Source organism: Rhinolophus sinicus, linkage group LG04 (genome assembly GCF_036562045.2).
Source record: "Rhinolophus sinicus isolate RSC01 linkage group LG04, ASM3656204v1, whole genome shotgun sequence".
Taxonomy (NCBI): Eukaryota; Metazoa; Chordata; class Mammalia; order Chiroptera; family Rhinolophidae; genus Rhinolophus; species Rhinolophus sinicus.
Window position 1 is genome coordinate 93,960,250 of NC_133754.1, and position 12,608 is coordinate 93,972,857.

At 34.1% G+C, this 12,608-nt stretch overlaps 1 long non-coding RNA gene across 1 annotated transcript; it reads left to right on the top strand.

The window, feature by feature from the left end:
* Positions 1-3,482: 3,482 nt before the first annotated feature.
* LOC109449798 (uncharacterized) lies at positions 3,483-11,906 on the top strand. The gene is made up of 3 exons (XR_012495590.1): positions 3,483-8,429; positions 9,769-9,910; positions 11,775-11,906. It is a non-coding gene; the product is annotated as an uncharacterized LOC109449798 (long non-coding RNA).
* Positions 11,907-12,608: the final 702 nt, after the last annotated feature.

Sequence of the window (12,608 nt, forward strand, 5' to 3'; positions counted from 1 at the left end):
CGATATGGTGCTGTGGAAAAAGCACGAGTTTTGAATCACACTTACTACTTACTACCTGTGCAGTCTACTCAAGTTACTGAGCTCTCCTCACTCACTAACAGGAATGAGAATTGAAATAATTTCAACTCAGCAGCCAGCGTACGTACATTAAATGTGTCCTTTTACCCTTAATATGCATGACCTATAAACACATGTAAGACCAATTATAACCACATACAAGTCTTTAATTGAACAGTTATATGTTTTAATACTATTCCCAAAACATAACGTTTAGAAGACACAGCAGGTCTGTTTCCTTTTAGTCTACAAAGCCTATTTACCTGAAAACGTACAATTAACTTAGTGTTTGCATTAACAATATTATGAAATAAAAGATAGCTATAGAATAGTAGAAGCTACCTAAAATGTTCTTTTTTAAATCTCCAGATTTAGTAGAATTTATGTGGTGCATATTAATTTTGTATACATTTTTGCTTTAGTAAATGCATACCCATACTTGCAAAGGACAATCCTTCAAAGATAAAAGTCTGTGAATCTGAGTTTCAAGAGACAATATTGTATAGTGGTTGAGAACACATGCTCCAGAGTCACTGGAACCTGGGTTTGGATTTCAATTCCACCACCCACTTCCTGTGTGATCTTGGACAAATGACTTCTTTTCAAAGCCTTAATTTACCCAACCCAATGTAGAGATTCATGGGATTGCAGGATGAAAGTAGCTAATACATTTAAGGTACTTAATATAGTATCAAGTATCAGTAAACCATGTTTCCCTTCCTTGGCTGTGGGAAAAGACAACAGTGAGGTAACTTTTGTGTTTTCAGCACCTACCATACCTGGCTTGTAATTGACATTTAATAAACATGTTCAAAATGAATGAATGAAAACAGCACTTTTCCAGGCTAAGTTCCCCGTTCCCTTCACCTGTACTTTAAAAAACAGGTTTCTTGCTTTCTTCTACACATAATCTGAACAGAATACTCCAAATTCTAGGTAGGTTCAGGCCAGTAAAACAGTGGGAAACTACTAACTGAACTTCAACCTTTGGAAAAATAACTCCTATTAAAGTAACTGCAAATCAAATTAGTTCAGGGTGGTTTGGTTTGGTTCAGGGATTTTCAGCAGTGTGACACTCATGATTCATGTCTAGCATGTAGTAGGTTCTCAGATAATTTTGGTTCTATTTCCATCTCATGTTAAAAGTATTATCAACTAAAACATCAAGGATTTTGTTTTATTGTTGTTCTGTTTTGTTTCTAGACATGTTGCTGCTTAGCAGCAGCACGCCTCCATATGTAGCTTATAAGTAGATTTTGAGATATAAAGTGCAGAAGCGGACATATCTATTTAATTTATTTTTATTCAAATTTTCTATTTAATTTTAAGCTGCTAATAATTTCTTCATCCTGATTATATCACGCAAAAAAATTGTGCCATTCTTCTTATCTTATTATCTGCAAATTTGAGAACAATTCTTCTATATCTTCATCCAAATATTTGATTGAACAGAATAAAAACAGCTCTGTAGTCACTAAAAACATTCTGATTAAAATCAATTCTCATTTTCAAACTGTGAGTCCCAACCCATTAATGAGTCATGAAATAGACTTAGTAAGTTGCAACAAACAGGGTTTTTTTAATGAAATAGAATAGAAAAACATAGAATGGAAAATATCAATGTACACCCATTATTGAAATTATACATACACATATATATACATACATATGTGCATGAATACTTACCAGATAATGATATAAAATGTATTTCTTACTGTAATTTGTAGTGAAAAACCATTGATTTAAATAGTTTACAAGTACATGTTTGGTATAATCCTTCAACTATTAAATAGCTACAATTCTATGCTAGCAACTAGCCCGTATTTCTCTAACTTGTCCAACAGATTATCATAAGGGAACTTCACAACTAATTAGCTGAAGTCTGGAAACACTGTCATAGTATCTAAGCAAATGAAAGTGCAAACACATACAGAGAGATGTGAATTATCAAATTTTCCAATAACTCTATCACAAACAAGAAAATGTTTTTTAATCTGATAACACAATTTACTGCTTCCTTTTCTAATGAATGAAACTTTCTGTAATCTCACCTAGTGGTGATATTAAGCTAATTGCTGTGGGGTTTTGAGAATTGATCTCCTCCTCCCTTTGGCAGCTTAATCGCCTGTCACTTCTTCTTCTCTATGATTCCTCAAAGACCATCGAGAGTTGTTCAGTGATCTAATTTTCAGATTCTTTCAGGATCAATGGAAATCATTTGTCCTGTCTTGACGACTTGAAATCGTTTAGATCAGCTTGGTGCCTATTTACAATTTCTTCACCAAACTTTAACTTCAGTTTCCTCCAGCTACTATTAGTTCTATCTTTATTCTCTGCACTGCTTTTTCTCCTGAACATAAAACACAGACACAACATAGAAATTCAATATGTGTTAACAAATTTGACCCAGTTTTGGAATAGCTAAAACATTGGTATTTACCAAGCAAGAAATATTTGAGTGCCTATTGCGTGTAAGAATGTAGATTAGTCAAAAATCAATGATTTAAAATTTTCCATTTAGGGACATATTGTATTCATATGTGGAAAGTGAATCAACAAGTCAATATATTAAAAATATCATATGAATGGTACAGAAATAATAAGTACTCTTGAATTTCAAAAGAACTAGACACCATATGAACACCTTAATGCACAGATGTACCCACAAGCATCCACATCGGTGTACATACAAATGTACCACATGCACATACATACTCATCGATTGATCACACCTCTGCCCCTTCTTGCTTGGTAATATGTCTAGCGCGTGTTTCATTCTTTTCATTCTCACTCTCATCATCTAGTGAGATCCTGCTAACTTCATACCTGGTCTCCTCTCCACATTCACTCTTTCCCAGTCCACCCTGTACCTGGGTAATTTTCCTAAAGCTTCACCTTGATAGATAGACTTTGGTTCAGAATTTCTGCTTCATTAATCACAATAGCTTCTACATGCATACATGTTATATGCTCAAAAAATCACAAGTAATTCTCTTTGCCTAACAAATTAAACCTAGAGTAGTTATGTTGGTACCAAAAGCCCTCCATACTTTACTTTAGTACTTTAGCTTAATATCTAGTCATTCTATTCCTGGCAGGAACTCTACACCAATGGCTCCCAACCTTTTTGATGTGTACAACCCTTTTTCTCATTTTTTAAAAAAATGTGTGCTCCCAGTCTCCTACCTGAGAGATTTATTCTTTTAATATTCATCAATTGAGAAAAACAGAGTAATAAAAAGTTATTTTCAATTTAATAGTGCTATTTAAATAATTTTTTACTTTTTAAAAAATTACCTCTATGTATATTTCTCTCTCTCTCTCTCTCTCTCTCTCTCTCTCTCTCTCTCTCTCTTTCACACACACACACACACACACACACACACACACACACACACATATATTATTGTCGGTTAAATTGTGTCCCCTAAAAAGATATGTTCAAGTCCTACCCAGAGTACCTGGGAATGTGACCTGTTTGGAAATAAGGTCTTTGTCAGTATAATCAAGTTGAGATTATACTGGAATTAGGTAGGCCCTTAAATGAATATGACTGGTGTTCTTACAGTAAGAGGAAAAAGGGTACACAGACAAACATGCACACAGAAGGAAGATGATAGGAAGACAGACATGTGGCAAGAAGGCCACATGAAGACAGAGGCAAAGACTGAAGTTATGCAGCTGTGAGCCAAGAAAAGCTGGGGATTGCTGGCAACCACCAGAAGCTAGGAAAAGGCAAGGAAGGATTCTCTAGAGCCTTCAGAAAAACATGGCCCCTGCTGATACCTTGCTTTTGGCCTACTAGACTCCAGAACTGTGAGAGAATAAATTTCTGTTGTTTAAAGCCACCTAGTTCATAGTACTTTGTTAGAGCAGCCCTAGGAAGCTAATATACATGCATGTAACATAAATGTGTTTGGTATTTCTTCTGCCCACAAAAAAATGCTTGATGTACATAAATATTCAAGGATCACTTTCAGTAATTCTGAGGTCCCCTGGTTGGGCAACAGTGCTTTAGCCAGTCTGAATTACTCTGTTCCCCATTCCCACTTTGTGGTTTGCTGCTTTGGTACTTTACTCCTGCTCTTCCTTCTATCCACAGCACTATCCTCCTCATGTCCTCTCCTGAAATCCCAGTCAGAGCAAATGCCACCTTCATGAATACATGCAGCATCCCATCGAGATGAAAGTGATCAGAAACCTTGTACCCATTGCCAGCATTTGAAAAAAAAAAATTCTTGCTTTTTTTTCAGGTAGCATAGGCTGAGACATTTTCACTTACATAAATTGGTAGTTGTCGTCTTCTTTGCTTCATTTCCCAAGAGTAAGAAATTCACAAGACAATATGCCTACACGTATGTAGTCACTTACACTCCCTTCACTGAAATTAAAAATAAAAGAATATATATAATTGTTTTCATACTAACAAACATTGACCAATAATTTTGTTTTGCATGACATCCATTGCACTGTAGTTGCCATTCTGTTTGGTATACACACATGTGTTAGAGAAAGACAAATATGTTAAAGAATGGAGTTTATGGTTGATTGTTGTTAACCAATATAGCTATCATATACTGTTCATCTTTTACATGCCATTTCTTGTACATGTATTATTTCTAGCCCTTGCTACAGTCCTTCACCTAAGATATTGTTGTCCCCATTTTTCAAGTGAGGAAACAAATATGAAGAGCTATACTTTATATGCTCTTCATATATGACATGAAGTCCTATACTTTAGGATGTGACGAAATGAGAATTTAATCGTAGTTATGGCTGGCCAAGGCCTCAGGTTATTTCACTAATCCACATGTCCTACGTTGGGACCTAGACAGAGGCCATTATTTCCTTTCTACCAAAGATACCAGATGAAATATAATAATACTTGGAAAAGTCATTTAAAAAGAAAAAAATCAACATGATTTTGCATATTTTGGTGAAACCTGCCAACCAAGAGGTAATCACTAGAGTCAATCTGATTTTGTATCACTATGCCTATAAAGGTTCAGAAAATTCTGTAAGCCTTTTTGTTTCCTGGGAATCATTTTAATTGTAGATAAAAATTACTTGGAATAAATATATTATTTTCAATTATATTCATTAAGATTAACCAACATTTAATTTCATAGTCCCATTAAGGAGTCCCATATCACTCCTTACTATACGTTTCTGGCAAAGATTTTGTTATGTGTCTAACCATCCCCCTAGCCCCTGTTGAAAGCATTATCATTACATGTCTATACAATTATAATAAAAAATACATAGTCTGGGTTAAAGAAGGAAAAGAATGCTATGAGGAAATGGCAAGAGTCCTTTGGAATAGTTATCTCCTCAAAGTAGGAGAAAACATCTTTACCAAACTTTAGTCCAACTAAGAAAGTGTGTACAGAATCAATTTGAGCCCAATGCTGGTACATAAAGCTTTGGAATACAGCCTTTCTCTAACGGTGCCACAGCCATGATTCACCAGTGGGAGAATGGCTTGAAATAACTACCTCACTGATCTATTAGCAAGTTGTACATGGAGACAATCTGCAGTTTGTTCTTTGATTTCCTGGGGCTATGGTGTATCTCTTATAACAGGCAGAAGTGTCAGGGTCAGAAAAGAGAGGTAAAGGGAAAGTAGAAGAGAGTATCTGGGCTGTACCTGAGAGTTTAATCTAATGCATTTTGAGGTATGCATTATACATAGCCTCTTTGTTGTTAATGTGAAAACAAATCGTAAACAGCACAGATAGCGCAGATAATCCTAACATTAAAGGATATCTTAAGGGATCAAGATGCTTAACCACATTTAGTGTTTGGGTATCTGTCAAATATGCATAACTGTGTACATAAAACTTCATTTCTGTTTGGATCATCTAAGCTTGTGAGAAGTAGATGGAATCTCATATATTGGCCACAGCTTTATCACTAGGTTCCCTTGTTTATATTAAAACAAGCTCAGCGTGATTTCTTTTGCAGTGGCAAGAAGACATAACACGGCAGTTTCAGGGCTATTTGCATTCAGTGAAGCATATTAAGATGGTGACCACATGATTTGCCATCATAATTTATGCTATAGTGTTTTGTTTCATAAGCACAACAGAAAACTCCCATGGTTACATTATAAAATAAAATATTCCTCCCAAACGTTGCATTTTTTTTGTTTTACCATTCCCATCCTAATCCCAAATAATCTTTTGACATATGATATAATGGCTGAAAGAATGGTTTTGAAATCAGATAGATTAGGTTCAAATCCAGACAAATTGGCATTGAACCTGTCTCCACACCTGTAAAATATAATAACCTAATTAAAAGAGAGAAAAAATATAAAACATTTACAACAATGCCTGTGATAAATACTCACTAGGTGACAGAAAATGTGATTATACTTTAACACAAAAAGAAGACTTAGTAGAATTTTGTGAGTTTTCAAATAATATAATTAAGTATACTATTATCCACTTGTTTTCTCTTCATTCATTGACCTGACTTTCCCTTCTTCAAAGAGCACAAAGGACAGCATTGTTTCCTTCAGTTTTTTTTTTCTTAAATAAGTAGCCCTATATATACATATGTATATATACACATATACATATATATTCTATATTTGTTTACCTTACAATAATTTTAACAATTTCCTTTTCTATCTCAAACTTAAATGTTTTATCTCGGTTAAGTATATAATACCAAATTAGCAATATATCTTTTCTTTGTTTATCCCGAGTCATAGGGAGAGAAGGTGTATTAGGAATTCTTTTCTGAGGCTTTATGAAAATAAAAAAAAGCCAAAAGAATAAGCAAGTAATAATAATAAAATTGTCCTTCATAACTTACTGCCCATAGAAGTAAACTATCTACCAAAATTATGTGAGGGTTTAAATGAGATTTTTGTCCTGTTGTTTCAATATCTGACTGTTTCTCTACTTTTCATTTTCATTAGGCTTTTTGTTATTTCTTTATTTGTAAAGAAAGTTCAGTATTTTAAGTTCATGCTAAGACAGAAATTTTTCCCTGATTTTCTTTTTTTTAAGGGACAATAGGACTTCATGGGATTTACTTTTCTAAATTATTTCTTAAGTGTGTGTGTTTCATGTTGACATTGACTGTCAGGACCGCAATACACTAATGGCATCATTCATATGCCATCAGTTAAACTTCCTAGCTATTGATAAGGTTATTCATATAGCTTTCCGTTCTCAAAATGTGAGTTAACAATGGATAATTTTGTACCTCTACTTTTTCCTATGTATTAGTTCTTTGTAATTGTCCTAACCCAGAATATAAAATTCATAATGTCTTATTGTCTCAATACCTCTACTAATGCCTACACTGAAAATAAATATCTTATATCAAATCACTGTAAAACATACATTCACTTTTCCTGTAAATAGTACTGTTAGCTATTTTGAACTAGAGAGACTTGGTCTCAGTATTCCAGAATTATAAAATGTAATCTATTTGACGATAACTAAGGAAAATGCCAAAATAAATATAATCACATATAACACAGAACAGCAAGAGCAGAGATGCAGAGTGGAATGTGGAATACAGTAGCTATAAACATAAAATGGTCAATGTAATTGAAACATCAACCCTTTGGGCTTTGTATCCATCTATTATTAAATAAGCATTAACTGAAATGAAATTTCATATAGATTAATAAATTAATATGCACTTATTCCTCCAATACTATTATTAATACATAAATAAGTAGCAACTCTGTAATATTACAGATTCACCAGAAAGCATACTAGTCTCAAATAATGAAACCATGAAATAGGACAACTTTAAAGGGACAATATATACTTCTAACAGTACATATTTTTGTTAAATAAATGAAAGGAATTCTACATTTAACATATTATATGTCTATTAAATAATATAACACAAATGGCCTGTTTGATAAGGGTAGAAAACTTGAAAAACAAGTTCAACTGAAAAGAACCAAAACTTTAAGAGAAATACATTGAATTCATGTATCTAATAAGTAGTCTTCACTTGCTGGAAACATAGTAAGACTAATTGGCATTAAAAAGTCTAAAAGAAAATGAACATCTTCTTTCTCACTACATGTATCTGTTGAGTGTATTCTGAAAGCCATGGATCATCCCAAGGCACAGGAAATAATGCAATGAAAGCACCTTCTCATGGCGCTTACCTTCTAATAAGGACACACAATTTGTAAAAGTGAAGCAAATAATACGATTTCAGAAGGTGGTAGTTTTATATTGTAATTATTTTGATGGAAAAAAAATACAGTGGTGAAGTTATTTGTCAAGTGTTTTTTCCTCACTAAATTGGCAGCTACGTGAAGGCAGCAGGGATTATGTCTTTCTTATAAATAAAATCTTCAGCAATATGCTGTGATCGTTGACTGCTACATGGTAAGTACTCAGTAAATGTTTGGGTGAATGAAAAAAGGAGGATAGACATGAAAAGAGAGATTTTAATTGTTCAGTAAATTCAACAATTTGATGCAAATACATTTGCTTGTTTCAACTATTAAAGAAAGAAGAACAAAGACTTTATAAATCAGAATGGAATCATTCCTCTAAAGGACTATTAAATTCCTTAAAACATGAATTTTGAGGAAGTTAAATTCCTCAAAACTAGCTTTCAAATGATTGAATCTTCACTGTGTAGTACTAATAAATTATTTGACCTCTTTGAATCTCAGTTTTTTTACCAATAAAATGAGAATGAGCAACTCATTGTATAATGAGATTGTTATAAGCACAAATGAGATCAATTGTGATGGTGCTTTGAAAAGTACAGAGTGGCACAGAGAAAACAATAGTGTGAATTCTGTCAGCCATCTGGGATGAATGCTACTCTGTCATTTCTGGAAATGCAGGCAGCAATGAGTCACGACTGTACACTCAGATCAGGAAACCGGTTTTGATAAACTGTGTGACAAGTTATGAGGAATTGTTAAAAGGAGGGTAGGAAGGTTCAATGCCCAGAGCTAAGTAGTCAGGAATCAAATGGTCAGGAATCCAAACTGCTGAGACAGGCACTAGTGGGGACACCCTTGAAAAGGAGGTGAAACAAACACAGATCCTCAAGAACAGAGCAAGAAAGCAATCTTGGGCAAACAGCCAAGAATCTGGACACGTGAGGAACACAAAGAGAAACATGAGACCAAATTGGAGATCCTCAAAAGAATTCAAGGCAACTTATATACCTCAGTTTCAGTGCATTTGTATGGTTCCTTCGGAGGAAAGCATCAATCCCTCAGGGACAGATGCTCAGGAGAACATGGTTGAGGTACAGGAATATAGGTGTACCCAAACAGCCAGTTTCTCTCACGAAGATTCTGGCGATAAATATCTTAGTCAAGTTTTAGAAGAATCTTTCTCATAACCCGTTTTATAACCAGACAGCAAAGTAAAGCTTTGTCAAATCTCTAGACAAATTTCCCTTGGGATTTACATCATGTTTCCATGATACTACAAAATATTTTGAAAGGGAAAAAAATTATAAATCAATGATTTATGCACTCATTATTAGATACTCAGTTATGATTTCAGCTGGGATTGAAATCGCTGACTCCACTCTTGTTTTCCATGTGCTGGGTTTACTAACTTAATGACTAAAGTTATTTGATAGATAAATTATACTGTAGCACTGTCCATGTGACTACTAGGCAAAACCCTCAACCTTGTGGATGGGAACAAATAGTAACATCAGGTACCTGCTACTTTCTATCTCTACATTCAATAGTGACTAACCGATGTCGCCAGCTAGACATTTGCAGTGATCACCAGTGAATCTCAGGCCAGGCTTGCTGAGGATTGGTTTTCTCCAGGATGGAAGAATGGCATGCCAGTAAGGGGTCTGGCCTCAGCATCAAGTTGTTTTTTCTGCAAGTATTATGTACCTCTTCTTCAAAAACTTTGCACCCTTCGGTTCGTGGGAACTGTTATAGGCTGTTCAGTTAATGAATTGGTTTATATACCTGTATGTTTACTGAATTTTGGTCATTCCACTGTGCATTCCTGGTAGTCAGGTTTTTGAGTACTAGTTTTCTAGGTCCAGCACCACATTTAGATGCCTGTTAACTATAAATTAGCATAATAACCATGATATGCCAACATGGAGATAAATCCACCCAATAAATATATGTTGGGTATTGGTGGCCTCAAAAATCTGTATATTTGTTGTTGGTATATAAACAAATAAATGGTCATATACAAAAGTGTGCAGAACCCAAATCATCTAGTTCTAATGAAAAATATGTATCAATTCAAATATATCTACATACATATTAATGGTTTATTTCAAATTGCCCACCTTTTTCAGAAGAATTGTACTTTAAAAATTGAAATATAAGGAAATTCTAACATGTACATTTCATTTTTGGGGTAGTCAGTCACACTTTTTGGTAAATTTCTGTAAATTACTGAATATATTTTCATTTCCTACAGCTTTTGATGTCCTTTATTTCACCTTTATTCAAAAGTACACACAATATTAAATAATGTATTACAGTTGGTCAACAGTTCACTAATTGTTTTGTTTTTCAAAGAATGCAGGAAAAATACACCAGTGAAAAATCCCTATGAAAAATTGTAATACAAAGGAATCCTGTGGCTACGTTTTCAAAAGATAATTTTTCTTTTAAATTTTGTGCTTTTTGCTCTTTTACTTTTGCAACGCACTTCAATTCATAAGTTTTATGTTTTTCGTCTATTTTGCTAATATTGAAACATGGTGGTCCATTGTGCTATATTTTAACTTAATATGTATAAAATAAGGAATATTTAATTATGACATTAACTTTGCACATGTGGTGGATGTCAGTGACTAAGGAGAAATATAACTATCTTTTTATCACATCAACTTTCACATATAACAAGAATAATAGCAAGAGCAACAACAAAACATTTATTGAATGTTTCCCTTGTGTCTGTGCTCTTAGCTGTCATGTTATTCTCACTCATAAAACCAAGCAATTAATACGGAGTTCAACACATAGCATTTACCCATCCATAGTACGACATTCACTATGATCCAGGAAGTTTACTATCCCTGGTGCTGAAACTGCTCTGTGTAGCTTTTGTGGTTGAAGAATAAACAGTTTCTCTTAGACATATAACCTTTCTTCGAAATTATGAATTGGATAAACATTTATACCTTACAAGAAGTATTAAATGTCATACATTAACATCTTGATTAATTATTCTGAGATCACAATTTCATATGCTGCTTATTCTTTCTATCTTTATTATTGGACTTTTTTTTCTAGAGGATAATTAACAGTTCAAAAAATTTCTAGTACACAGGACATGGAGAAGTCTATAAATGCTCTGGATATAAAAACTGATTCCTATTCGTCAAAAAGTTAACTCTGTTCATGTTCACTAGCATTTGATTTAATGTGTCAGAATTAAAGGATCTCTTTCAAAAATAAATACTGGCAATCAAATTCCCTAATAGTATTGTACCCCACTCGGTTACAGATATTTAGCACATATTCAATGCTTATAATGACCTAGAATTGCAACAAAATGGGACCCCCCCCAGAAAAATTGCTTTGTTGCTCTGAAGTGGAGGATCACAAGCCAGGAGATAGCTGCCCTTTCCAGTATTCCCATTATTAGAGGTACCGTATACAAAGTGGTGGTGTAAGTTCTTCTTAGATAAGTAAGCCCAGAGCGAACACTGCTCATTAGCACAGCAAGAGTAGAACGTTATAGATCTAGTGACACCTTGTTGTGTTCTTACAGTGTCATCTGCTTTTATGTGCCCGCTTGGGGACTTTGGGAGCCAACGGACTCTATGCTGGGATGTGCAAAATATGCCCCTGCTTGATGGAGCCACCCAACTTTGCATTCTTGACTAATAAAATCATAAATCTAATCTAACCTCTGTGTGTGTTCTCTTTTTGTAAATTTATTCCTTACCTAGAAGTATTATGTGCGTGTGTGTTATATGCATAAAAGTTGAATGTGAATGATATTAAACCAGTTACTAGTTTTATCCAATAAAATGTTAATTTAACTGATTGTTTTTCTCTGACTAAATTAATTGATAACAAGAAATTTCTTTATTTTTAACTTTAAACTTCAAGCATATATCTCTGGGTCACTCAAACTGAATAGTACCTCTACTTTACAACTGAGTAGATTCATTTCTTTTACTGTTTTAACAAGACATGACTTTACTATATAAGTAAGCACCTTTTTCAAAGCCTGCCTCTTCTCCTGTATTCTCTCTCTCTACGATTGGTACCATCAACCCCTCTAGCCTACCTCTGCTCTCTGCTAACCAGGCCCTACTGACACTACTTCGTAAATAAGTTCCAGGCCTGTCCTTCATCACCACTGACTCAGTTCAAGTTCAGCTCCTTATGGTACCTTCCCTGGATTATTGCAATATTCAGAGAGTTGGTCTCTTTGATTCAGAGCTTCCTTTTTTTTATTTTGTTCTTCACACTGACATCACAAAGATGTTTTTTAATGAACTAGCACTAATTTTATTTTTAAAAAATTACATACACACATAAACACATTTTAAATCCTTCAATGATGGTCCCAATTATATATAAAGTTAGGAGGCAC